At 38.4% G+C, this 25550-nt stretch overlaps 1 long non-coding RNA gene across 1 annotated transcript in view; it reads left to right on the top strand.

Moving 5' to 3' along the window:
* LOC119236988 (uncharacterized) overlaps window positions 1-24348 on the top strand; it is a 32881-nt gene extending 8533 nt beyond the window's left edge. Inside the window, exons 3-5 of the long non-coding RNA XR_005123163.2 lie at window positions 21388-21486; window positions 23880-24034; window positions 24221-24348. This is a non-coding gene — a long non-coding RNA (uncharacterized LOC119236988). The remainder of the gene's footprint in view (window positions 1-21387; window positions 21487-23879; window positions 24035-24220) is intronic.
* Window positions 24349-25550: the final 1202 nt, after the last annotated feature.

Here is a 25550-nt window from a genome sequence, read left to right as displayed (position 1 = left end):
GTTTCCAAGTTTGCCCAGGGCTAGCATGAGTGGTGTTAATGAATGGGTTTTTGCTAACTGGAATTCACAGAAGGAGGAATCTGAGCAGATCATCTTGGGTTCAGGTGTTTATTATAGTCCAGTTAGCTGTGGCTGGAGGTACGGGGTCAAGTGGAAGACAGAGAAACCTGAATGACACCCCTGTGAGAGACTCCCAGATATGGAGTGAGAGCATCTCCAAAGCGCTCCATTATAAGAAATACTGGAAAACATCCTAATTAACTAGGCTCATGAAATTCACTTTTTCAGGAGTATTATTAGGAAAGAGACTAAATTGTTTTTATTATATGCCAGCACCTAGGAGAATGTGGATTTTTTTTCTCAGTATCATATAAGTAGACCCCATAGTATCACAAGGTCAGAGGGAGAGTTTATATGTTTGGATTGTAAAAAGCAGAGTGGACATACCTACTCCTTTCACCTTCCAACACACGTCTCTGTGCCAGTTCGAGCTCACCGTTGGCTGTTCTGGTCGTTTCCTTTGCTTGTGTAATTTTGGTTTTGACTGTATTGCTATTTTAGAACTTTTTTTCTTTGGAAAATCTCCCCAGCTGTGTTACCAGCATCATTTCTTGTTCCTTAGATGCAATAGCATCCGACCTCAGATCAGATATCAAGGATGTGTCTATGTGAGTGTATTCAACTTTCTTTTCTCCACATGGTAATACTGCTCCTGACCTGCCATGTCTACATATGTGTTGATCATTTTTTCCCTAACTGTTCAATATGAAAAAACAGGAAAGGTAAAGAAATTTTACCCATTATGTGGTTCCAGCCAGTCACATTTCACAAAGCTCATATTATTACCTGTGTCTCCAGCCATTCCCCAATCCATCTTATTTTTGGAATGAGTTGCAGATACTGATACCCTTCCCCTTAAAATGCTTCCTATAAATATTGTCAGGGCACAAAGGAAATCATCCTGTAGCCCTCTGTGTTCTTCTGGGCTGGCAAGTCATCAAACAAGCATCAGGCAGATTGATAAAAGAAAAAGTCAAAAGGAAGTTTATTAACAGATGTATGTGTGGAGCAGCCCAGCCTGGCTGTGTGACTTGCCCATGTGCCTTCAGCTGCATCTTGAAAAGCTGAGTTTAGACTGAGGGACTTCAGAGAGGGGAGAAAAGGAAGCTCAATCAGGGAGGTTATGGGAAAGCAAAGATAAGCCCATTATGCATAACTCTCTGGGGATGAGTTAAGGGGTCTTCCTGGTACAGTGAGAGAGAGGCCCATAGGGGATAAAGTTTCTCCTCATATCTGTACATGCCTTTCACAAAAGGGCAACCTCCAGCAAGACTTTAGAGTCTATCCCATGAAATCAACTCTTCGCCAAAGGGTGTAGATTTTGTGTTCCCCTACAATAACATTAACTAGAGTTCAATGATTTAACTGTTTTTTCCCTTGGGGAATACATTTTGCATGCAGTGAAATTCATAAATCTTAAGCATAATGTTTTCTGAGTTTCAATAAATATATTCATCTGCATAAGTTAAATCCCTGTTGAGAAAAAGAAAACTATCACAACCCTATGAAAGCATGCACTCTTCTGTGTAAGGCCTCCTTCACTGAGGGTGGTGTCCGGGAGAGGTGTTCCTGTTGAAGACAGCAGGTGTATGTTCCTTTTCATCTCTGCATAGTATCGCATTGTATGAAAATGCTACTTTATCCACTGTCCTATCACTAGCCACCGGCATTATTACTAAATTTAGGCAACCATGAGTAAAGCTGCTGTGCAACTTACTGGGTAGGTCTTTTTGTAGGTAGACTTCATTTTTCCTGTAAAAAATAACTAAAATTGGAATTGTTAGGTCATAGGGTATGTATGTACTATACATATATATATATATATATATATATTTTGCAATTTTAAAAAGCTATGCATGGCTTTATAGAGATGAATCACAACCATTTTCATGTTGTTGGACATTTAGATTGTTTCCTTTTTTTCCCAGCTGTATGTTTCATGCACAAGGGGATGTTTCCACTTATTAATGCCATTGCTTATTTCTTTCAGCAATGTTATGCAATTTCCATAGTAGTAACGCTGCTTTTTAATTCCTAAGTACTTTATTTCATTTCCAATGCTGTTGTAAATGGAATTGTGTCCTACTTTCCTTTTTAGATTGTTCATTGTTAGTGTATAAATAGTATATACTTTGTATTTACTTGGTATCCTTCTACTTTTCTGAGTTCAATTATTAGCTATAACAGCTTTTTCATGTGGAATATTTAGGAGGTTCTACACAGAAGATTGTATCATTTGGGAGCAGAGATAATTTTACTACGTCCTTCCCACTTTGGATATCTTTTATACCTTTTGTTGCCTAATTACTTAGTCTAATGCTTCAATATAAGTGGCAAAAATGGGTTTGCCTGTCTTGTTTGCTTCTGCTCTTAGAAGGAAAACTTTCATTATTTTTCCCATGGAATATGACATTTGCTGTGTGTTTTTTTACATATGGATTTTATTTTGTTGAGGTACTTTCCTTGTATTTCTATTTTTTAAGTATTTTAATCAGGAAAGGATGTTGAATTTTGTTAATTTTTTTTTTCTGTATCTCTTGAGATGACCCTGTGGTTCTTCTCCCTCTACTAATGTGGTATATTGCATTGACTGATTTCAAATTCTTTTTTTTTTTTAAATAATAAATTTTATTTTTATATTCCCCCATACAATTGCAAATGCCCCATTCTGACCCCAATCCCTCCCCTCCCTCCCCCCCCCCCCAAAAGTGTCTCTGGTTCATAGTTTTTTGTTGATTTTGATTTTCACTTTCTTATATTCATTTTCCTGGTCCCTTATTTAAGTTTTCTAGATTCCTGCTATGAGTGAGACCATCGGTATTTTTCTTTTTCTTTCTGGCTTATTTCGCTGAGCATGATCCCTTCCAACGCCATCCATGTTGCTGCAAATTGCATGTGTTTATCTTTTTTGAATGCTGAGTAATATTCCTTTGTGTATATGTACCACATCTTCTTGATCCAGTCATCTATTTTTGGGCATTTGGGCTGTTTCCAAAGCTTAGCTATTGTAAATAGTGCTGCTATAAACATAGGGGTGCAGGTGTTCTTTGGAATTGATGTTTCTGTGTCCTTTGGGTAAATACCTAGGAGTGGAATTGCTGGATCATATGGAAGCTCTATGTTTAGTAGGTCCAGAAATCTCCACACAGCTCTCCATAGTGGTTGGACCAGTTTGCACTCCCACCAACAGTGCAGAAGAGTTCCTTTTTCTCCACACCCTCGCCAACATTTGTTGTTGCTAGTTTTTTTAATATGTGCCATTCTCATTGGTGTAAGATGGTATCTCATGGTAGTTTTGATTTGCATTTCCCTGATTACAAGTGATGTTGAACATTTTTTCATATGTCTGTTGGCCATTTGCATTTCCTCTTCAGAGAAGTTTCTTTTTAGCTCTTCTGCCCATTTTTTGACTGGATTATTTTCTTTGTTGTTGCTGAGTCTCATCAGCTCTTTGCAGATTTTTGTGATCAGTCCTTTATCATTAGTGTTGGGTGCAAAAATGTTCTCCCAGTTGGTGGGGTTTCTCTTTGTTTTTGTTATTGTCTCTTTTGCTGTGCAGAAGCTCTTTAATTTGATGTAGTCCCAGCTGTTTATCTTTGCCTTCACTATCACTGCTTTGGGTGATGTGTCTGTACAGATGTCTTTGATGTGCAAATCACGTAGTGTTTCGCCTATATTTCCTTCTATATATTTTATGGTTTCAGGTCTTACGTCTAGTTCTTTAATCCATTTTGAGTTGATTTTTGTGTATGGTGTGAGGTAGTGGTCATTCTTTTGCATGTAGCAACCCAGTTTTCCCAGCACCATTTACTGAACAAACTTTCTTTGCTCCAATGCATATTCTTTGCTCCTTTGTCAAAGATTAGTTGACCATAAATCTGTGGGTTCATTTCTGGATTTTCTATTCGATTCCATTGGTCTGTATGTCTGTTCTTGTTCCAATACCATGCAGTTTTGATGATTATGGCTTTGTAGTATAGTTTGAAGTCTGGGAGTGTGATGCCTCCATTCCTTCTTTTTTTTCAGGAGAGCTTTGGCTATTCGGGGTTTTTAGTGATTCCATATGAATTTCATCAATAATTGTTCTATTTCTTTGAAGAATGACATTGAAATTTTGATTGGAATAGCATTGAATCTGTATATTGCTTTTGGTAGGATGGCCATTTTAATAATGTTTATTCTTCCAATCCGTGAGCAGGGGATGTCTTTCCATTTCTTTGTGTCTTCTTCTATTTCTTTTAACAGTGTTTTATAGTTTTCTTTGTATAGGTCTTTTACCTCTTTTGTTAGATTTATTCCCAAATATTTGATTTTTTTTTGTTTCAATAATAAAAGGGATGGTTTTTTTGATTTCTTCTTCTTCAGATTTATTGTTTGTGTATAGGAAGGCTACTGACTTTTGCGTGTTGATTTTGTATCCTGCCACTTTACTGAATTGATTGATGAGTTGAATTAGTTTATCTGTAGAGATTTTGGGGTTTTCTATGTATATTATCATATCATCTTCAAATAGTGATAGTTTGACTTCTTCTTTTCCTATTTGGATTCCTTGTATGTCTTTCTCTTGTCTTATTGCTCTGGCTAGGACTTCCAGTATTATATTGAAAAGCAGTGGTGAGAGTGGACATCCTTGTCTTGTTCCAGATCTTAATGGAATTGCTTTCAGCTTTTCACCATTGAGAATGATACTGGCTGTTGGCTTGTCATAGATGGCCTTTATGATGTTGAGGTATGTTCCTTGTATCCCAAGAATTTCAAGGGCTTTTATCATGAACGGGTGTTGCACTTTGTCGAAAGCTTTCTCAGCATCTATTGATATTATCATATGGTTTTTATATTTCTTTTTGTTGATGTGTTGGATAACGTTGATTGATTTTCGGATGTTAAACCATCCTTGTGTCCCTGGAATGAATCCAACTTGGTCGTGGTGAATTATCTTATGGATACATTGTTGGATTCTGATAGCTAAAATTTTATTGAGGATTTTTGCATCAGTGTTCATTAGGGAGATTGGCCTGTAGTTTTCCTTTTTTTGTGTTGTCCTTATTCGGTTTTGGTATTAGTGTAATATTGGCTTCATAGAACGTGTTTGGTATTGTCCCTTCCTTCTCAATTTTTTGGAAGAGTTTGTGAAGGATAGGCACTAATTCATCTCTGAATGTTTGGTAGAATTCATTTGTAAAACCATCAGGTCCTGGGCTTTTGTTTTTGGGGAGGTTTTTGATTACCATTTCAATTTCGCTGCTTGTAATTGGTCTGTTTAGGTGTTCTATTTCTTCTTTATCTAGCTTTGGGTGATTGTAGAGTTGTAGGAATTTGTCCATCTCCTCTAGATTGTTGAACTTTTTTCCATATAACTGTTCATAGTAGTTACTGATTATTCTTTTGATTTCTGCTGCGTCCGTTGTGATTTCTCCTCTTTCATTTATGATCCTGTTTATTTGTGCTTTCTTCCTTTTTTCCTTTGTGAGCCTGGCTAGGGGTTTGTCTATTTTATTTATTTTTTCAAAGAACCAGCTCTTGGTTTCATTGATCTTTTGGATTGTTTTTTTAGTTTCAATTTCATTTATTTCTGCTTTGGTTTTTATTATTTCTTTTCTTCTACTGGTTTTGGGGTTTTTTTGTTGTTCTTTTTCTATATCTTTGAGCTTCAAGATTAGGTTGTTTCTTTGAGTTCTTTCTTGTTTTTTGATGTGAGCTTCTATTGCTATATATTTTCCTCTTATTACTGCTTTTGCTGCATCCCATACATTTAGGATATTGGTGTCCTCCTTGTCATTCAATTGAAAGAATTTTTTAATTTCTTCTTTGTTCTCCTCATTAGTCCAGTGGTCTTCCAGTAGTGTGGTTTTTAATCTCCATGAGGTAGGATAGTTCCTTGCCTTCTTTTTATGGTTTATTTCTAGTTTGATGCCTTCGTGGTCAGAAAAGATGGTTGGTATGATTTCAATCTTGGTATATCTGTTGATGTTTGTCTTGTGCCCCAGTATGTGATCGATCCTGGAGAATGATCCATGTGCGCTTGAGAAAAATGTGTACTCCGTGTTTTTTGTGTTTAGTGTTCTATAGATGTCTGTTAAGCTCAAATGCTCTAGGTCCTTATTTAGAGCTTTAGTTTCTTTACTTATTTTTTGTCTTGTTGATCTATCCATTGTTGATAGTGGTGTGTTGAAGTCTCCCACTACGTATGTGTTTTCTCTGATGTCTGTTTTCAGAGAGGACAACAGTTGTCTGATATATTTTGGTGCTCCTTCGTTTGGTGAGTATATGTTAATGAGTGTTATTTCTTCTTGAAGTATTGTCCCCTTGATCATAATGTAGTGACCATTGGGGTCTCTTTTTATTTTTTTGAGTTTGAAGTCTGTTTTATCTGATATAAGTATAGCTGTTCCTGCTTTCTTTTTTGGTCCATTTGCTTGTAGGATTGTTTTCCATCCTTTAACTTTGAGCCTATTTTTATCTTTTGTAGCTAAATGTGTTTCCTGGAGACAGCAAAAGGTTGGGTTTTGTTTCTTAATCCAGGCTGCAACTCTGTGTCTTTTTATTGAAGAGTTTAGTCCGTTTACATTTAGAGTTAATATTGATATGTTAGCATCTGTATTTGCCATTGTGTTTGTCTTTCCTTTGATTTTATTTATCTATTCTTTTAATAACTTTTTTTTTTTTTGGTCTTCTTTCATTGTTATTCGTCCCTCTGAGGTTTTGGCTTTAGGATTCCTTGTAGTATTTTTTGGAGTGGGGGTTTAGTCGTAATGAAATTCCGGAGTTTCTGTTTGTCTGGGAAGATCCTTATTCTTTCTTCATAGAGGAAGGAGAGCTTTGCGGGATAGAGTATTCTTGGTTGGCATCTGTTTTCTTGGAGTCTGTTGACTATGTCCCTCCACTCTCTCCTTGCCCGTAGTGTTTCTTCAGAGAAGTCTGATGTCAGCCTGATTGGTTTTCCTTTGAATGTTATCTGTTTTTTCCCTCTTGTCAGCTTCATTATTTTTTCCTTGTCCTGGATTCTTGGGAGCTTTACTATTATGTGTCTTGCTGTATTTTTCCTTTCGTCGTGGAAGTTTGGTGTTCTTCTTGCTTCTTGTATATCAATTTTCAGCTCCTTCTTCGCATTTGGGAAGTTCTCTTCAATTATCTCCTGGAATATTTTCTCTGTTCCTACATCTCTCTCCTCTCCTTCTGGAATTCCTATAGCTCTTATATTTCCTTTCCTCATGGAGTCAGATAGTTCCCGAAGTCTTTCTTCATTCTTTTTCCTTCGTACTTCTCTTTCCTTTTCTGTTTTGGTTCTTTTTATTTCTGTGTCTTCAAGAGTACTTATTCATTCTTCCATTTCATCTATTCTGCTTTCATTGCTTTTCCCAGAGTTCTTTAGTTCCTCCATTAATTCTTTGATCTCCTGCATTTCTTTTACTTCCCTCTTTAGGGACTCAATTTCATTCTTCTGACCATTGTTTTCCCTCTTTAGGGACTCAATTTCCTTCTTTTGATCATTGTTTTCCTTTATGACTTCTATCACTTTTTTAATCATGGCAATTTTAAATTCTCTTTCTGGAAGGCTCAGAAGTTCTTCCAAGTTGCTGTCGTTGCAATCTGGGGAGTGGTTTTCTTTTTGTGGTGTGCTTCTTTCCTGAGGAGTTGTTAGGTTGCGTGTGGTTCTTCTACTCCCTACTGTCTGTTTTCTAATTTGTCGTATGCATTGGGACACTGTGTTGCTCGGACTGGCTGGCATCTTGGGTGAACTTCTCCGCTCCCCTCTGGCTCCTCCAGGAGCCATCTCTGGCTTCTGGGGGAGCTTTCTGCTGGTTTTAGGCAGTCTTTACTGAAGAAATGTTCCTGTTCTAATATGGCGAAGCGGGATGCAGTCCCTGCGCCTCCGGTCTCAGGCACACTCTTCTGTGCACCCAGTCTGCCCCGGACGTGGGTGCCTGCTCCTTCTGTGGGCTCAGACTACTGGTCGGAAGGGACCTGGCATGGGCTAACTTCCCAGCTGGCCACTGGGTCCTCCAGAAGCCTTCTGCCCTTTTCAAGAATTCTATGGGGTGTTAGTTCCTTTTTTTTTTCTGGTCGCTAGGTGGCGCCAGAGATCTCTCCTATTGTCCTTGGGGGGCTGTTTTTCGACACCCCCCCCCACCCCCGTGGGACAGGGAGCAGAGCGAGAATGGTAGGGTAAACCTCATCGGCTTTGGGGTGCTGTGTCTGCCTTGTGCCCCACCGTCGTGGAGAACCCACGCCCCGTATTTCGTGCCCCGGGTCTCAGTTCCAAAGCCCTCAGGTCCAGGACGCGGGCTGTAGCCCAGTTCAGTGGCGCGGAAATGGCACCTTTTGCACCGCTCCCGTGCCTGGGCGCCTGGTTCCTGCTCACTCAGGGAGGGACTTTCACCCCCGTGAGGGCCTCCGCGCGTCTCCCCACAAGCCTAGGTCGCAGGCGCGGGGGCCCTGGGCAGCAGCTATACCGATCCGCGTTTGCTTTTCAAGAGCGCCAAGCGCCTGCTTTTCGCGCAAGCTTACCGGCCGGACCAGGGCTGTGTGAGCATCTCCAGAGTCTCTTTGTTGTTCTCTAATGGCGCCCGGAGCAGTTCGCTCACCGCCGCGGCGGATCCTGCAGGGTTCGCCTCAGCTCCCGTTCACGGGGTGTGGTGGCTGCAATAGTTCCTTTCCACTCACAGTCCCGCTTGCTGCGTCGTTTGTTCTTGTGGGCCGTTTGGGTTTGTTGTTTCCTCCTCTCTGCCGGTTGGAGAGTGCCGCCTCTGTGGGCGGGGGAGGGGAGCAGGGTTCTGCGCTTCCCTCCCTTCTAGTCCTCTTTTATGGCCACTTTCTTCTTCGGTAGTTTGCTGGCGTCACCCGTTTATCTTCCGTGTCCCGGTTCTCACTGGGACCTGCCGCTTTTCCTCCCTATGAACTTTTTTTTAATGGGAGATCTTACTCGCAGCGTCTCCTCGCTGCCATGTTGCTCCGCCCCCTCCTGATTTCAAATTCTTAATCATCGTTGCATTCCAGGAATAATCCCTCTTGATGATGGTGAATCATGCTTTTAATAAGCTATTGAATGTGGTTTGTTAAGTATTCTGTTGAGGACTTTTGCATCGATGTTCGTAAGTGAGATTGGCCCATAGTTTTCTTGTAGGGTCTGCTGACTTGGGTATTGGGATAATGCTGGTCTCATAGAGTATGTTAAATAATGTTCCCTTCTCTTGAATTTTTTTGGGAAAGCTTGAGTAGGTTTGGAGTTAATACTTTAAATATTTGGTAGCATTCAACAGAGAAATTATCAGGCCCAGCGCTTTTCTCCCAAGTGATTTTTCGATGATGTTTTCACTCTCCTTATTAGTTATTTCTATTCACATTTTATATTTCTTTGTAAATTTTTCTTGGTAGGTCTTGTCCTTTTCATGTAGGTTCTCCAGTTTGTTGGCATGTAATTATTCCTAGTAGTCTCTTAAGATTCTTTGCATTTCTGTGCTATCAGTTGTAATGTCTCCTCTTTTATTACTGATTCTATATGAGCACTCTCTGGTTTCCTGAATTAGTCTTGGAAAAGATTTGTCAACATTTTATCTTTTTGCAAAACTGCTCCTATTGTTTTTCTGGTGTGCTTTTCATGTATTTCTGATGTGATGTTTGTTACTCTCTGGATCCCATAGCATTGACCACTGTGAGGTCCTTGCCAAGCACTGTGGTGGGTGGATATGCTAGGGAGGGGGTTGTCTGTTGGGTTCTAAGGTTTGTAGCTAGGGACCAGGGCTGGCAGTGGTGCTACCTGGAGCTGTGCTGTGCACACATTCAGTTGTGGGAATAGCTTCAGGTGCCTACATAGTGGTAAAGACCATTTGCAGACACTGTTACAGGTCAAATTCGGGGTCACCTATGGGCTCACTGGCAGCTGCAGTAGCCCTTGCTTTCCATGTTCTCCCCACGGCTGTATACTTCTGCCCATGTTTGCACAGTCCAGTGAAAAACTGTTCTGAGGATGGGGCTAGTGGGGTGAAAGTGCAGTGCTGGAGGGGGTGGCCTGAACAAGGCAGGGTGGTGAAGGTCAGCAGAAAGTCTAGACTGATGTCTTGGACTCATGCAGCTGGGGAAGCCCCATCTGGCTGCAAGCATAGTGCCTGGGCTACCGGTGTATGTCTGGGTTCCAGGAGTATAGCGGTGGTTCAGGTCATTGGAGAGTGACTCAGGTGGTTGGTGTTAGTAAATGCAAATACCTGTGGCAAGATCTGTCAGGTCCATGGTTGTTGACTTCATCAGAGGTGAACTATGTGATCTCGTGAACCATGTAAACCACATCACTCCTGCAGGGACTGTGAGTGATTGCCTCTACTTTTCCTCCTTGTTCCCAGGTTGCTCAGTAATTCTCAACTTTGATACTTTGGGTGAGCTGAAACCAAAGTGGGACCTTTGGGCATTGCCCCACAAGCCTGGAGGAACTGGTCCTTACTCCTCTCCTCCTTTACTGGTGAGGGAACTCAGTCTATCCAGAAAGTTCTTGGTGCTGAAGAAAGCTGGCTTGAATGGGAGGATATAGGTAAAATGAAATTGTCTTTCTTCTCTTATTACGTCATTGATTCAGTTTTTGTTCCATGGGGGTTGCTAAATCTTCCTAAGTGGACTCCTGAGCTCTCTCCTAGGACTATGTTTGTTCATCATTGCTCATTTTTGTTCTATCATTGATCTTTGAAGGGAGGAGGGTGGAAAAGTGAGATTCTTCTTGGTGACTGCTTCCTCAACAGTTCTCTGTTCCAGTCTTTACTGGTGGGGTATTGATGTCTCTGATGATTAGAATTGTTCATTTTTCCCCTCCAGTTCTTCCAGTTTTTTCTTCATAATTTTTTGGTTTGTTATTCGGTGCAGAAATTTTTATATTTATTGTACCTTCTTGCTGCAATCCACAGTTAATTAATATTTAATATCTCATTTTGTCTCTTGTGACCCACTTTGCTTTTAAGCTCTCTTTTGTCTGATACTTGTGTAGTTAGCATGGGTTAATTTTTGCTTGGAGTAGTTTTTTCCATCCTTTCATTTTCAGACTGTTTGTGTCTTTGAATCTAAAGTTAGTCTTTTATAGCCAGCATCTCTATGGATCATGCGTTTTGTATTTTTTTTACATGCTATCAAAGTCTGTCTTTGCTTGGGCAGTTTAATCTGTCTACATTTGAAGTAATTACTGATAGGGAGAGCATCCTTCTATCATTTTGCTACTAGTTTTCTATAATTCCTGTAGCTTTTTTGTCCCTTCTGCATTGCATTATCTTCATCTTTTGTGGGTTTTTTTTTTTTTTGGTAGTGAAATGTTTAAATTCCTTTCTCATTTCCCCTGTGTATTATATAGCTGTTTTCTTCATTGTCACCATGGGGATTGCATTTAACATCACAAGTTATAACACTCTAATTTGAATTTATAGCAGCTCAACTTCAATAAACCAAAAGTATTCTTCTCCATCACTGCCCCTTTCAATGACTGACGTTAAAAAAATTACCTCTTTATATACCATATGATCCCAAACATAAACTAATAATTCTTGTATTTTTAATTTAAAGAAAAAACTTAGTAATTCCTTGAAGATGCATCAATCTCTTAAATGATATAGAAGATACTTTTTCAGTTAGAAACAAGCATTATAATAATAATAATAGCTTTTAGAGGAAAACTTGTTTGAATGACTAGTCACATAGAAAATGTGAATGACTAGTCACATAGAATGACTAGTCTCAAGTCACATAGAAAACAAAAGCTAGAGTTACACACCATTGTTCTAACCATGCTAACTTTTACTCTTGCCTTTCTACTTGCCTTTCTGAGATCTGTATTACTTCCTGCAAATTTCTGTTACCTTCTGTGTCCTTTCACCCCACCCTGTGTGGCTTCTTTGAGCATTTCTTCCAGGGCATGTCTAGAGGTAATGAAAGTCCCATTGCTGTTGTTTTGTTATCTGGGAATTTAATTTTTTCCTCATTTTTGAAGACTGTTTTCTTAGGAATTGAGGTTGACAGTTTTGGGGTTTGACAATATAGTTAGTGTTAAAAGGCTTTCTATTGGCCCACTGCCTTCTAGCCTCTGTTTCCAGTGAGACATCTGATATTCTCAGAGCATCTCTTCTATGTGAAGAGTCATTTCTCTTTGCTGCTTTCCAGATTGTCTACTTGTCTTTCAAGGCAAAGTGCATCTTAGAATGTGTCTCTTGGATTTTAATTGTACAGTTTATTGAGATTCTCAAATATTTATAATTATATCTGTCATTAAATATGGAGGATTTTTCAGCCACATCTCTTCAAATATTCTCTCAGCCATTCCTCTCTCTCTTCTTCTGGAGTGGCCACTGATGGTATGTTGGTCCTCCTGATGGTGTCACTCAGTGTCCATGTGTTCTGTTTGCTTTGTGTTGGCTTTCTTTCTGTTTCTCAGCCTTGCTAATTTCCTTTATTCTACAAGTTCATTGATTCTTTTCCCAGCTCAAATCTGCCTTTGAACTTCTCTTGTGAATTTTTACTTTTGTTTATTCTACTTTTCAATTATGGAATTTCTTTTTGTGTTTCTTTTAGCTTTTCTATCTCTTCATTTATTATATATTTCCATATTGTTCACACATTTTGTTGACTCTCCCTACATCTGCCTTTAGCTATTGGCACATCTTTCATTTGTCTTACAGTCTTTATAACTGGTATGTTTTCCATCATGTCTTTTTCAGAGACTTTGGGTTGATTTATTTTTCCCCGTTATATAGACTGTAGTTCTTTATTGCTTTGTATATTCGTATTTTTTTTGAAAACTGGATATTTGGATTTAATTATGTGGTAGAACATAGAATTGATTGAAATTGGCAGTAATGTGCAATTCAAGCTTTCCCCTAAAAGTTACAAACCTTCATTAGACTCTGGAGTTCCAACTGATTGTGCCAGAAGCATTATTGTCTAAGTGGAGAGAGATTCCTGGAGCTTTCTATGTTGATAGCTACCCTTTCCTTATTTCTTCTTATTGAACATTGCTGGTAAATATGAAAGTATTGATCTTGGCAGTTTTCTATGGCAGTTTTCTATCCTAACTAACTGAATTATTGCTTGTATTAATTTTATCAGTTTTTTGGTTTTTCCTATTTTGCTATCACATCACCTATGAATGAAAAATAATTATCTTCTTTTCCAATTCTTATGCTTTCAATTGCTTTTTTCCTTTGCTCTGTTGATTTTCACTTAAATTGATAGTTGTGGAGATATAGGGCACTGCTGCGCTACTCCCTGCTCTTACTAGTAATGCCTTTAATATTTTCTATTAAGTAATTCAGTGGTATCGGGTGGAGGTGTAAATGTGTGTTCATGTCTGTATATGCACATGCTCTGATGTATGTTACTTTGTGGATAATAAATTCTGTTAAAACTCAGATTATTTTCCTTGTTAGCTCATTAATATGGTGGGTAAACTAATACTACAATAATCCTTCATTCCTGCATTATTTTTAAAGTTTATTGGATTCTCTTTGCTAAAACTTTGTTTTTTACATAAAAGAGATAAAACTGTAGTATTTATAGTCTGTTTTAATGATATTGATACTTAAATCTAATAAATATTATACTTGTGCTATAAAAAAAAGTTGAAATTTTCATTTTTTTCCATTTGGAATTACTTCCATGATTGAGATTATCTGGTTGAAGGACTTTTGATAGAATTCCCTTTTGAAAACAACTGAGCCAAGTGCTTTTGAGGGGCTGTATTTAGATAATTTTCCCTCTTTTCTTTATGAAAACCTGAGTGCTTTCAACTTTGTTGATCCAATTTTGTTGTTATATTTTTCTGGAATTTATGCATTTTGTATACATTTTTAGTTTTATTCATGTCAAATTGTGCAAAGTAACTTCTGAAGATCTTTTCAAAATTTCTTCTGTTTCAGGGCTCATTCCCATACCCCAACTTTGTAATCTCTGCTTTGTTACTTTGTTTCTCCTCTCCCTCTCTGCTTTGTCTATTGGTAGACTGGTTTGTCTATTTTGTAGATAATTTTCAGTAAAGCATCATTTTGATGCTACTCTTCTTCCATTTTAAACTTCATTAAATTATTCATTTATCTTTTTTTTCCAGTTCCTTTTGCTTTATGCTTTTCATGTGCATATGGTTTCTTGGGGGTTTGTGAATATGTAGATTCTCATTCACGTGTTCTAAGGTAAGACCTGAAATGATGCATTTCTAAAATTTCCTAGGGGAAACAGCTACCACTGGCGGCTGTATACCACATTTTGAGTAGTGAGATTCTAGAATGCCTCAGGAAGAGTTTTTGAGTTTACTGTTCTCCCTGTCTTACCTGTTTAAATATCTTTTCTATAGCCTTGATGCTTGAAGGTCAGTAGAAGTAGGCACAAAATCTTTGCTCACATTGTCTACTTAGAACTGTTTCTTGAAAATGTTCCACTGTTTCTTGCTCTGTATATTGCTGCTGAGACTTTTGATGTCAACTGAGACTGACTTAAGATCAGGTGAATTCCTTCTTTATTTTATAAAATAGACATTTTACTAGGCGATGTCATGAAGTCATTCTTTTCCAGTCTCCCTATACACAGAATGGGCCCCTTTAATGTGTAGATTCAGGTCCAGGCTAATATATGGGAAGTTGGTTTTTTTTTTTTTTTAATCTTACAACTTTTGATATTATCTCTATATTATATTTAAAACCCATACTTATTTGTCATTTATTTTTAGAAACTCTACTTATGTTTTTGGCTTTGTTTTGTTTTATTCCTATCACTTTATCTCATCAATATTTTTTATTCCTATTTCATTTTTTATTTTTGTTTTTCCTCACCATGTCACACACAGACACACACACACACACACACACACACACACAGACACAGACACACACACACACAGACAGACAGACACAAACACACACACACACCACTTCCAGATCTCTCTCATTCTGTGGTCTTGGGGCATTTTCTGATCCTCCTTTCATCCCTAGTGGCTGGTGCTTTTATCTGTGGGTTTCAGGCTGTTGTAAGAATTTTGTACTGAGGTTATGTTCCTCTTGCTACAAAGGTGATTTGTCTGTGTTTTACCATTGTTAGAATCCCCCATGCATGCTCATTTTCCAGAGTCTGTGGGTCCCCACTTGGCACTGCTGGCTAGAGAATTTTTGCAGCCTACATACCCATAACTTGTTTTTTGAAGCATTATCTGTTTCCTAGTAAAAAAAAAAAAAACTATGGATTTATATTGGTACATTGTTTATTGGAATGGTTTTTGGAGGTGGAAAGATTCTGATTTCTGCAGTTACCATTATTTTTAGAGAAACCCAGAAATCAAAACTTATTTTTAAGAAGGTGTTCCAGTAAGTCGTGTTTAAGGGACCAATGAGTCATCAATGGTTTGTGTTTGAATACCTTCAAAGGCAGGGAGCTCACTAACTCTTGTAATAGCCCATGCTAAAACTGGATCCTTTTTCAGTAATAATGTTCTCATGCAATAATTTGTCCCTGCAGTGTTTTCTGGTAGTACCTGAATTTGGACTTTTGGGATTACATAAAATAAGAGTAAACTCTTTTTTTTTCTAGCAATTGATTTTATAACATTGGATGCTTAAACTCATGATCACAAGTATTCACTTTTTCCATAATAAGTTATCATATTTACATCACACTTTTCATCACTGCTAGGTATAGAAACAGTGTTTAATACATGATCACATTATAGGAATGAATCTTTGGTGATTTCACAGTTGCACTTGCATTTAACCAGACTATTATCTCTAGAAAAGGAATTCCATATAGTTTTCCTTTCTTAATTTAGAGATGCTTATTTTCTTTATTGAACAAAATTGAAGTACATATTTTCTCAAACTTAAGTTTGAGCTTCATGCCTCTGTTTATGTATGTGGGGTATCATACTAAGCCAGCTCAGGAAACCCCACAAATTTTCGAGTTGAGAATCTGAATAGTTGCACCTCTTTATCTTTTCCAAATGCCAATTTTCAGTGTTTTACTAGAATGTTCCAAGCAGGAAGGTACGAGTCGATGTGAAAACAGTGCAGTAATAATGACTTAGATTCAAAAGAAGGCCAATAAACATGCTAGCTTTTTATATTTACTGGTGGAGATCAATGGAGACCTAGATCTGAAATTTGCTTTCACTTCACCCAGTTTGCTTTCTCTGACTTTTTATGGGTTTCTCAATCACTTTACTTGTCCACTGTAGGAGGCTTTTATTTGCTCATAAGGACCTGGTAACCAGTTTCAAAGTTGGGGAAATAAAGTCGCCCTGACACACCAGGCTGTATGTTGTCCTGCTGGGTGACACTGATCCTGCTTTTCACAAAGAGCCAGCAGCAGAAGGACAAAGCCCTGAGGTGAAAGGGGGGCTACCAGAGGCAAGCCCTGCTGAGGGTGGCCAGTGAGCCAAGCCAGGGAGACATTTTCATAACCAATGAAAGACTTGACTTTCTTGCATCATTTCCTGATTCCAGAGGACAATCTCAGAAACCCAAATTCAAGGATAATTTTAATAAATACAAACATTAAAACTTAGCCCAAGTTAGTCTGTTAACATGCTGACCCTCATTCTTATAAGCATGTGAATAGCTTGAATGTGACAGGGTCCCCTGTTTGCCTCCCTGTCGAGAGTATATTCCCTCTCAGGGGGACTTCTAGATTGTTCTGTATTTGCTCAGGAACTCATCTTCGGGTTCTGCCTTGCTGGCCTCTTCTAACTCCTGCATTATTAGCCCTGTTGCAGGTACCCTTGCCCATCACTCTGCCACAGGGTCCACTTACCTCCCCAGGATGGCTGCCACTGTCACTGCTCAGTTCACCTGATGGATGATGGCTTTTCTGGCTTAGACCCTCCTGATTCCCCCAGTACCACTGAGGCCAGTTTTCACTCAATGTGCAGCAGTAGTTAAAGGGACTTGGAAAAGATTGCAGTAATAATAGCATGGACTTAGCATCAACCAGCATGGCTTGTTTGCCTCTTTCTGGGCTCAGCTCCAAGAGTCCAGAACCAGCTGGTTCCCCATGATTAAAAACTCTGTAACATTGTGCTTCTGAGTCAGCACTAAAATGATATCCCACTGTTCATTTCTTTTCTTCTCCCATTTTTCTCTGAAGAGAAAAGAATTCCCTTTCTTTCTTACCTGATCATTAGCATTTTACAGGATAACTGGCAGAGCGAGCAATGCTCCCCTCCCAAATTGTTAAGTGCCTGTCCAGGATTCTGGGTTATTCAGTCTTAGAGAGTACCCCATGGGCCCTAGGAGGGCCAGAGCTACCCAGCCTCAGCCGCCTCACCTCATGGACGATTCACAGCTCACCTTTAATCACCCGTCACATCGCTGGTACCCGAAAAAGGGGCTTAGAGAAAAGGTCCATCAGGCTGGAAGAATGGGGGTCTTTGAGAGTTGGTTGCCAATAGAAATGACTTCTTAGCTATGCTGTTACGAACAGTTCCTTACTGTTTGCTTTGAGTCCTTATTTCCAGTGACTCTTTTATCCACCCATTTTCCTTCCATTCTGCCTTTTTATTTTACATCAAGCTCCTTTCTCTTTTCCTCCTATTAAATTGCATTTTCTACTTGAAGGCAGTAGAAGTGATCTATTTGTCTATTTCTCTCTTTGGACTATAATACCTGTAATTTAAAAATAAAAAAAAAAAAGGTCTCTCCTCCCTTTAACAATTTTATTTTGCCATCACCTCAAACCAAACTTATCTTTTCCATTTATAACTCCCTAACATCATGCCCTGGCTATAATCTTCTGCCTTAAAATGTGTAAGTGAGTAATCTACAAGCAATTTAATACCTATCTCAGTAGTGCCAGTTAGACATACCATAGGAGTTAATTATAGTAAGCAAATTAAGAAAACAAAAATCTTCAGTTTTCCTTCTGTTAAAATATTTGTTGTCAGGATGACTGCAGTCCTGAGGAACTTGCAATCTTGAAAACATTTGGAAACACTATCTCGATGAATGTATAAAAAGTAACAAAGGTGGCATTTATATGTACAGTTCTAGGGAAATGCAGATGTATTTTGAGGCAGAAATTAATACTGTAAATAAATCTGATAGTGAAAAAAATCTTAATCCCCAGGGATATCTTAGTCTTTTCATAATAATGCTAAGATGCTATTTTCTACAGTGTTTGACATTTGTACTGATGGTGCAAAAGTAATGGTGTAAAACCGCCAGTGCATTAGAACAGATCACATTTTATTACTAATCATCCAGTTCTTTACACATGTACACACATATTTATACACATATATATGCATACACATAAATATGTTCATGTGTATGTAACATGTAAACATTATGTATATATAAAGGGTATTATCTATGTTTATTATTTGTCACATATTGTATGTGTATAAATATGTATGCATATACACATATATGTGTATTTACAGTTGATGCTCATTATTGTAGTTATGTTCTATAAAACCTCTACAAACACAGAATTAGCAAATCCTGAAGCATGGCTCCCAGGGAAAATACAGGGTTAGCTTCCTGTGAGGTCCTGGTGACCATCTTTTCATCAATCCATCAAAAAGTAACTTTGTTTTCTGGGCCTTCTGTTTAAAGATACCTGCTCTAATGCATATTGTTGATTCACTGACAGAACTCTGGGACAACTGTGTTATAACTCATGGCCAAAAAGAGCTTGTCTAAAACACTTTTTCCAGAAAGCCTATTATACCCTTTGAGCTTAGAAACACTAGACAGCACTTCAACCCTGGACTTAGGGCCATTTTAAGCAATAAAATCAACAAAAAGCACAAAACTGCAAAAACCTGGCACTGAGTAGACTGACAAGGACACTTCCTTGCATTGTGGCAGCTGAAACCAAAGGGCCCAGAGCCACCTAGTCCACCCCATCTGGGAGTGTGCCGTTAGGGAGGCTCGGATTTTTGAGCTCCCTCACCATGTGAGTGGATGACCTCGTCACATCGTGAGTATTGGTTTGGGAGTTAGGAATAGGTTTCAACAAGGCAGATTAAAACTAAGAATCTGTGGATAGTGAGGGATGGTTGTCTACATATATATGCATGGATGATGATATTACTAAAGAATGTCTTTGATGAAGCAATTAAGTTTTGATCTTTGGGCATATCTTTTTATGTATAAAATATAACAATATTTTATATAACATAAATATATAATATTTAAAAGATTTTAAATATTTTTATCTATAATAATCTGGGACCGTGTGGGAACTATGGATCAAGCAGTTCTTCTGGATGGTAAAACACATTTTTGAATAGGCTCAAGCTGGTTGCTGATTTCATGGCACACCATTTTTTTAAATTGAGGTAATATGTTTCACATTGTTTGTATTTTTTTAAAGATTTATTAATTCATGCATGCAAGAACTGGGGTACAGTCCAGGGTGTGGGGCGTGAGAGCATTCACCAGAGACAGAGCGGGAAACAGAACAGGTGGATCAACTGAAATATACAGCTGAGGGGAGCAGCAGGAAGACAGGAGAGGTCTACTGCACCATGTGGGTAGCTCTATGGCCGGGAAATGAACTCGTGCTGCAGTGGCTGCGGATAGTTTCGTAGGTTGTGTCTTATTCCCATGTGCCATCAGGAAGGCCCATATTGTATTTTGGAAGTATAGGATCCCCCCTTTTCCTATAGCTGTCACCATAGCTCTCCCACCATGAAAATACCCATAGTTACCACCACAGGTCATTGTGCTCCCTCCTCACTTTAAGCTTGCCCCTCCTCCTCTCCCTCTGAATGTCTCGGTTTGGCAGCCTGATTTCAAGGTCTAGTTTTTAAGTTTGACTTTATCTGACCCTTTGTCTGGTTTCCCTACATTCCACTTATAAGTGACAACATCCAGTATTTGTCTTTTTCCTTCTTTTTTACCCCTTCCAATTCCATCCATGTTGCTGCAAATGGCATGGGTTCTGTCTTTTTGATTGTTGAGTAGTATTCCATTGAGACACCATTCTTACTTGAAAGAGTACCGTATGGATATTGTTTTTAGTGTGGATTATTTGACAGACATTGCCTTGAAAATTAAAAAAAAAAAAAGGTGAACTATTACTCAAGAAAAACAATGGCAGTATTTGCTATCATTAGTAAGATTCAAGTTTTGCCAATATTTCTACCTCTGAGGTTGGTAGCTTCTCAATACTTAGACATTTGGGATGAGAATAGTGGTGATATGAACAAATGTGTTTGATTTTATAGAATTAAATATTTCAACATTTAATGGATCTAGATAATTTAACCTGCTGGTGTCTCCCAATTGACCAGTGCACGATGTTTTAAATCTCTCTTGGGTAAATAATCCATTTATTTAAAACTGGTATTAGTCTTATCTTTTTTGATTGCTGAGTGCCAGGTAGACCACTGGAATTAATGTAAAAGAAATAGAAGTTCATTGATATTCAATTTCACATTGGAACTAACCTTTAAGAAACTCCTCAAGTGTATGTTTAGAATCAAACAAGAAAATCTATAATTAGCTGAAAAGACTGCAAAATACTCTCTCATTTTTCACCTACCTAATTCCATGAGGTTAGTTTTCTTTGTATACTTTAACCCAAGCACTATCAACAATTTGAATGTAGAATCAGATAACAGGCTCCTTTTCTTTTCTATTTAGCTATACATCAAAGAGATTTGCAAAAATGTAAATCAATGTCACTTTTCTACCAACTTTTTGTTATGGAAAATAGGTTTTATTCATAAAAATATTTGTTAATCTGTAGGAGGTTTGTTATTACTATTTAAAATTAGCAAATATTTAAAATATTTAAATAAAATATTTAGAATTATAGTTTTAATTTCTAATATGTTAATAGATCTAACTTACCTCAACAAAAACCCTTAGCAATTAAGAAAGTAAAAATGTTAGTCACTCTATTACTATATCTGGACATATAAGCCTATCTCTAGACTGCATGTACTGCCTTGTAGCAGACCATTTATAATGCCTAGAAGTAGCAGGAAAATTCACCTCCATGAATGTGTAAAAGAATTAACAAGTCACCCAGAAACTGAGGGACCAAGATCCAAAACAGAAGGATGATCGATGGAGTGGGGTTAGACTTTATATGCTGTTTTATTCCTCAAGGCATTTGAGGATCATAGTTGGCACGGTTGCAGAGGCTGAAAAATTCAGTGGAACTTTTAGTAATCTTATAAGTCTGGGGGACAAAATTGAAGTTTGAGGCTATTAAGTCAGCTAGGACTAGAGAGGTCAAGATCTTAGGAAATGGGAAACTTACCATGAAAATCACAGTTTTTGCATTACTTTTCTTGAAGCATTTTGTAGTTTGCAACATGCACTTGCAAAGGAACTACAGAGCAATTGTTAGCATGTTCTCTTTATCTTGCAGAGAAAGAAATATAGTTCAGGGCCTGTCAAGGTAGAGGCACCTCGTCAAACACTCGAGATCTTCAATCAAGACCCTAAAGGACACCCTGTAGGAATAAAGGTAAGGCAGGCATATATCAGGCTTTGCAAAAAAAAATCAGCCCTGTTTTTATTAGTTCTTATATATACATGTTGATTCTCAATGATGCACACTAGTAACTTGTATACTGGTAGAATGTGAAGTTACTGCAATTAAAAAATTTAAAAGGTGAGCAGCTTCTGCTTTAACTGCCTTCTAGAAACTGAAGAAAATCTGTTGGAGAATTAAAACATTATCTGAAGTTTAAGTGAAAATACAACAGAAACAGACTTACTGGTAATACCGATAGTGGCATTATTAAGTAAAGACTTCAAAATAATGGAAAATTTCCCAGGAGACTAGAAGTTTATTTTTATATTACCTATAAATTCTAGGTTTGACAATTATTATAATTGAAATTAAGAACAAAACCGATAGGTTAGATACTAGATAAGTCGTAGGCAATTTGGAAGACAGGTCAGGAAAATATATCCACATTCAGGTATAGAGAGGAAAAGGGATAGAAAATAGAGAAAATGTCCGACATACAGGACACTATGAAAAGGTTTAACAGGTATGTGATCTTGGTCCCATAAAGAGCGACAAAAGGACAGAAGCAATAGTTGAAGAAATGTTGACTGAACATTTCCCCAAACTGATGAAAGATAGTAAGCTACAGATTCAAGAACAATCAGGACAAATATAAAGAAAACCAGTTGAGACACATATTAAAACTGCAAAAAGACAAAGACACAGAAAAAGTCACAAAATCATCCAGAAACTAAAAGAAGACACAATGGAAGCCAAAAGACCATAAAATGACATATTTAACATGCTAAAAATTAACAAGAGCTATTAGTGATACACTTCAAATATGAGATCAAACTGTAAAGTCATTTCAAATTAAAAGAAAATGAGAGAATTTACCACCAGGGAACTCAGAATAAAAGACACATTAGAAAAACTTCAGGAACTTGGACTATGATCTTTAGACAGAAATATAGAAATAGAGGGAAACATTAAAAGCCACAGAAATGGTAAATATGAGTGATACAAAACAACAATGACAATGTCTTCTAGGGTTTGAAGAGTAAGTGAAATAAAGGACATGTCACCATTAGCACAAAATGTGGGAGGGAATGGAGATAGAGCATTCCAGATTCTGTCTTGTCTGAGAAGAGTAAAATGACTTTATATTAGTGTCTCCAATTTAGTGGCGCCCACTATAATCTTTAGGGTAAGAAAGAGGTAAAGAATGATGAAAGTAATAAACTTGCAGACAAGAAAATAGAATTACAAAAATATATTTCATTCAAAAGAAGACATTAAAGGGAAAACTGTAGCATAAAACAAATGGGAAAACTCTTTAAATCCCAACTACCAGTAAGTAACTGCAAATGATAGACTATTCTAAGTCAAAAGTTTTCTGGGTAGGAAATAAAATGTAATTATATGCTTCTTTAAAAATAAAATGCATTTAACCTAAGGGATCCCAGAGATTGAGCAAAATTTGGAGAAAGATACAAGGTTCCATGTTGGTATGATAGGCAGAAATGTAAAATTTCTGTTCCATCTTTTGTAGTCATTAACAGTTCTACTTTTCCTTAATGATTGGTTTTTAGGGTTAAAAGTTTATATCAGACAGGTTTGTCTTAGACTTGATTCAAATATTTTCTCTGAAATTTCATATGTCCTATTTCAGATTCTATATGAGGGAGATTTTCAAACAAATTCAGAAATAGAAATATTATAATGGCCTTGATTTAGAATTACTGGTTTGGCTTTAAATGTAACCCCACCATGGGCTATATTTTCCCAGTTCCCAGATACCTCATGGGGCCATCTTTAACTATTTTAGGATCTATCACAAAATGTAAGGACTCTTAGAAAATAGCCACAATAGTATTACAAACTTCAAAACAGAACACCAGAGGCTGGGGCTGGGGAATGGGGCACTGGGATTGATTGCTCATGGGTATGGACTTTCTTTATGAAGCAATAAAAACATTCTGGAGTTCCATAGTGGGGAAGGTTGCACAGATGGGGTATGTACCAAAACCCATGGGACTGTACGAAATGAGGCTAAGTGTTCTGTGCATTATAGCCCAAAAACCCAAAATAAATTCTTAAGCTCAGATAAAGTATTTCTTTTTTTTTTTTTCAGAGGCCTGGGTGGCCCAGGCCGAGGTTGCACTGGGGACCTGTGCCCAGGGCTGGGTAGGCGAAATAGGAGTAGGTAGCAGGAGCACGTCAGGGCCCCGGGATTCAGAGTTGGAAGGTAATGTTGGTAGCCAGGCTGCAGGTGAGGCTGGTGCCACCAAACTCCATGTTAGAGGACTTTATTATGTCATTCTCAATAAGAACATCTGTGCCGCTGATTCCCAGTGAGAGGTGCCAGTGAATCATCTAGTAACAAGTCTCTCTCCTTCCCAAAGCCTCCAGTGGGATCATCACGGGAGCCGCACCTTGTTGTCTGTGCTGTGGACTCACACCTGTTCTTAAGTCACAGAGACATCACTAACACTCGGACACACAGCCCCCTGCATCCCCTTAGACTTCAGAGCCCCAGCCTGTGCCAAAAATCTGGCAGGTAGGTGTCGGAACAGCCAGAGATTCAGGCACAAATGATTTCAAACAACACCCACTTTCTGCCTTTTAGCAGCTCTGCCAGGTTTACCTGGTTCTCAGGCTCTTTTCGAACACCATCATAGGGCATGGCCACGAGGAGCATCTGAAACTGCGTGTCTAGTCAGATGTTGCTCTGGGCCTTTTCCAGGTATCCTCCTGCTCTCAGAGCTGCTGCCTCTGCCACAGACTCACCTACTGCTGTAGCTGTGGGGGCTGACACTGAGCCTGTTGGGACACCCAGAAGTTCCTGTCCAGCAGTTGGGTGCTGAGCGTCCAGTTAAGGTATTTTAAGTGAGATCTTTCAGTTATTGTTTTGCAAGTTGCACCCCTGATGTGTTCTATATGAAGTTCATTTGAAGAACATCTAGTGCCCTTTGATGGATAACACCAAAGAAAGACAATAGTCCAGTGAAACAATAACTAAAATTTTTATGGAGGTTTTTGGAAAGGGTGGTATTTTTCTTTTTAAACAGAATGAAAACTTTTGTAAGATAAACACAAAACACCCAAACTGGGAGGTAAATCCACTTTTCAGGAATGGCAAGACCTAGTAGGTGTCAACTGCTTCATTTTCCAGTTTATGAAACAATGCTGGCTCTGTATTTTAGAATGCTCACCTAGTAGAGATGAAGTCATCCACCACTGATCCTATAATTCTGAAGTTTGTGATTTGTACACTAATGGCAGTGACAACTCCTCTTGCTAGCTACATCTGACAGCACACTAGGTATCAGGTACTGTACTGAGTGCTTTAAAGCATTCTCCTCATTGATGGTGAACATGTCAACATAATGTTCATACCTCTGTGGGCAGTAGGTGACCAGGCCCATCACTCAGTTCTGAGCTGTTCTGCTGAGCCTCGTTGGGGACCCCTCCACCTTATATCTGCACCTAACACAGCCTTCCTATTTCCCAGTTTTAGTCCTTACAAACTTCTTAGAACTTTGCCATCATTAGCACATCGAATAAGGACAAACATGTTGCTTCAGTGCTAGTTTTACCACATGTTATGTCCAATGCTGGCATAGAAGCACTGACACAAATAGAGGACTGTTAAGGTGTGTGTGTATTTGTGTGTAGTGTTTCAATGTGTGCTACATGAACACATTTTATTTTTAAAAATTATGCTTACTGAGGTTACAGTGTATCATAACACCATATATGACTTAGGGGTAGAGATTCATATTTCCACAGATGGATGTTGTCACACCACACCCACCACCAAAGGCCCAATAAACCTCCACTGGAGTCCTTTGGGTCCTCCACCTGTGGCTCCCCCACTCTCCTCTGGTTACCTCAATTCCATAAGCACATTGTAATGAAGTGCTTTTACTTCCTATTTACCTCATCTGGTGACCAAAGGCTTTTAGTTCCCATCTCACCTGCAAAGGATAAGGCATCCGTGACTTTCAGATATCCTTTGTCACTCTCCCAATCCATGGCACTTAAGTCTCTAAAGCCACTAGGGATGAATAACC

The sequence above is a fragment of the Talpa occidentalis genome, unplaced genomic scaffold (genome assembly GCF_014898055.3).
Source record: "Talpa occidentalis isolate TD23 unplaced genomic scaffold, MPIMG_talOcc4v2.1 talOcc4.9, whole genome shotgun sequence".
Classification (NCBI taxonomy): domain Eukaryota; kingdom Metazoa; phylum Chordata; class Mammalia; order Eulipotyphla; family Talpidae; genus Talpa; species Talpa occidentalis.
Note: the sequence above shows the minus strand (reverse complement) of the source record. Positions and strands in the feature narration are given on the sequence as shown.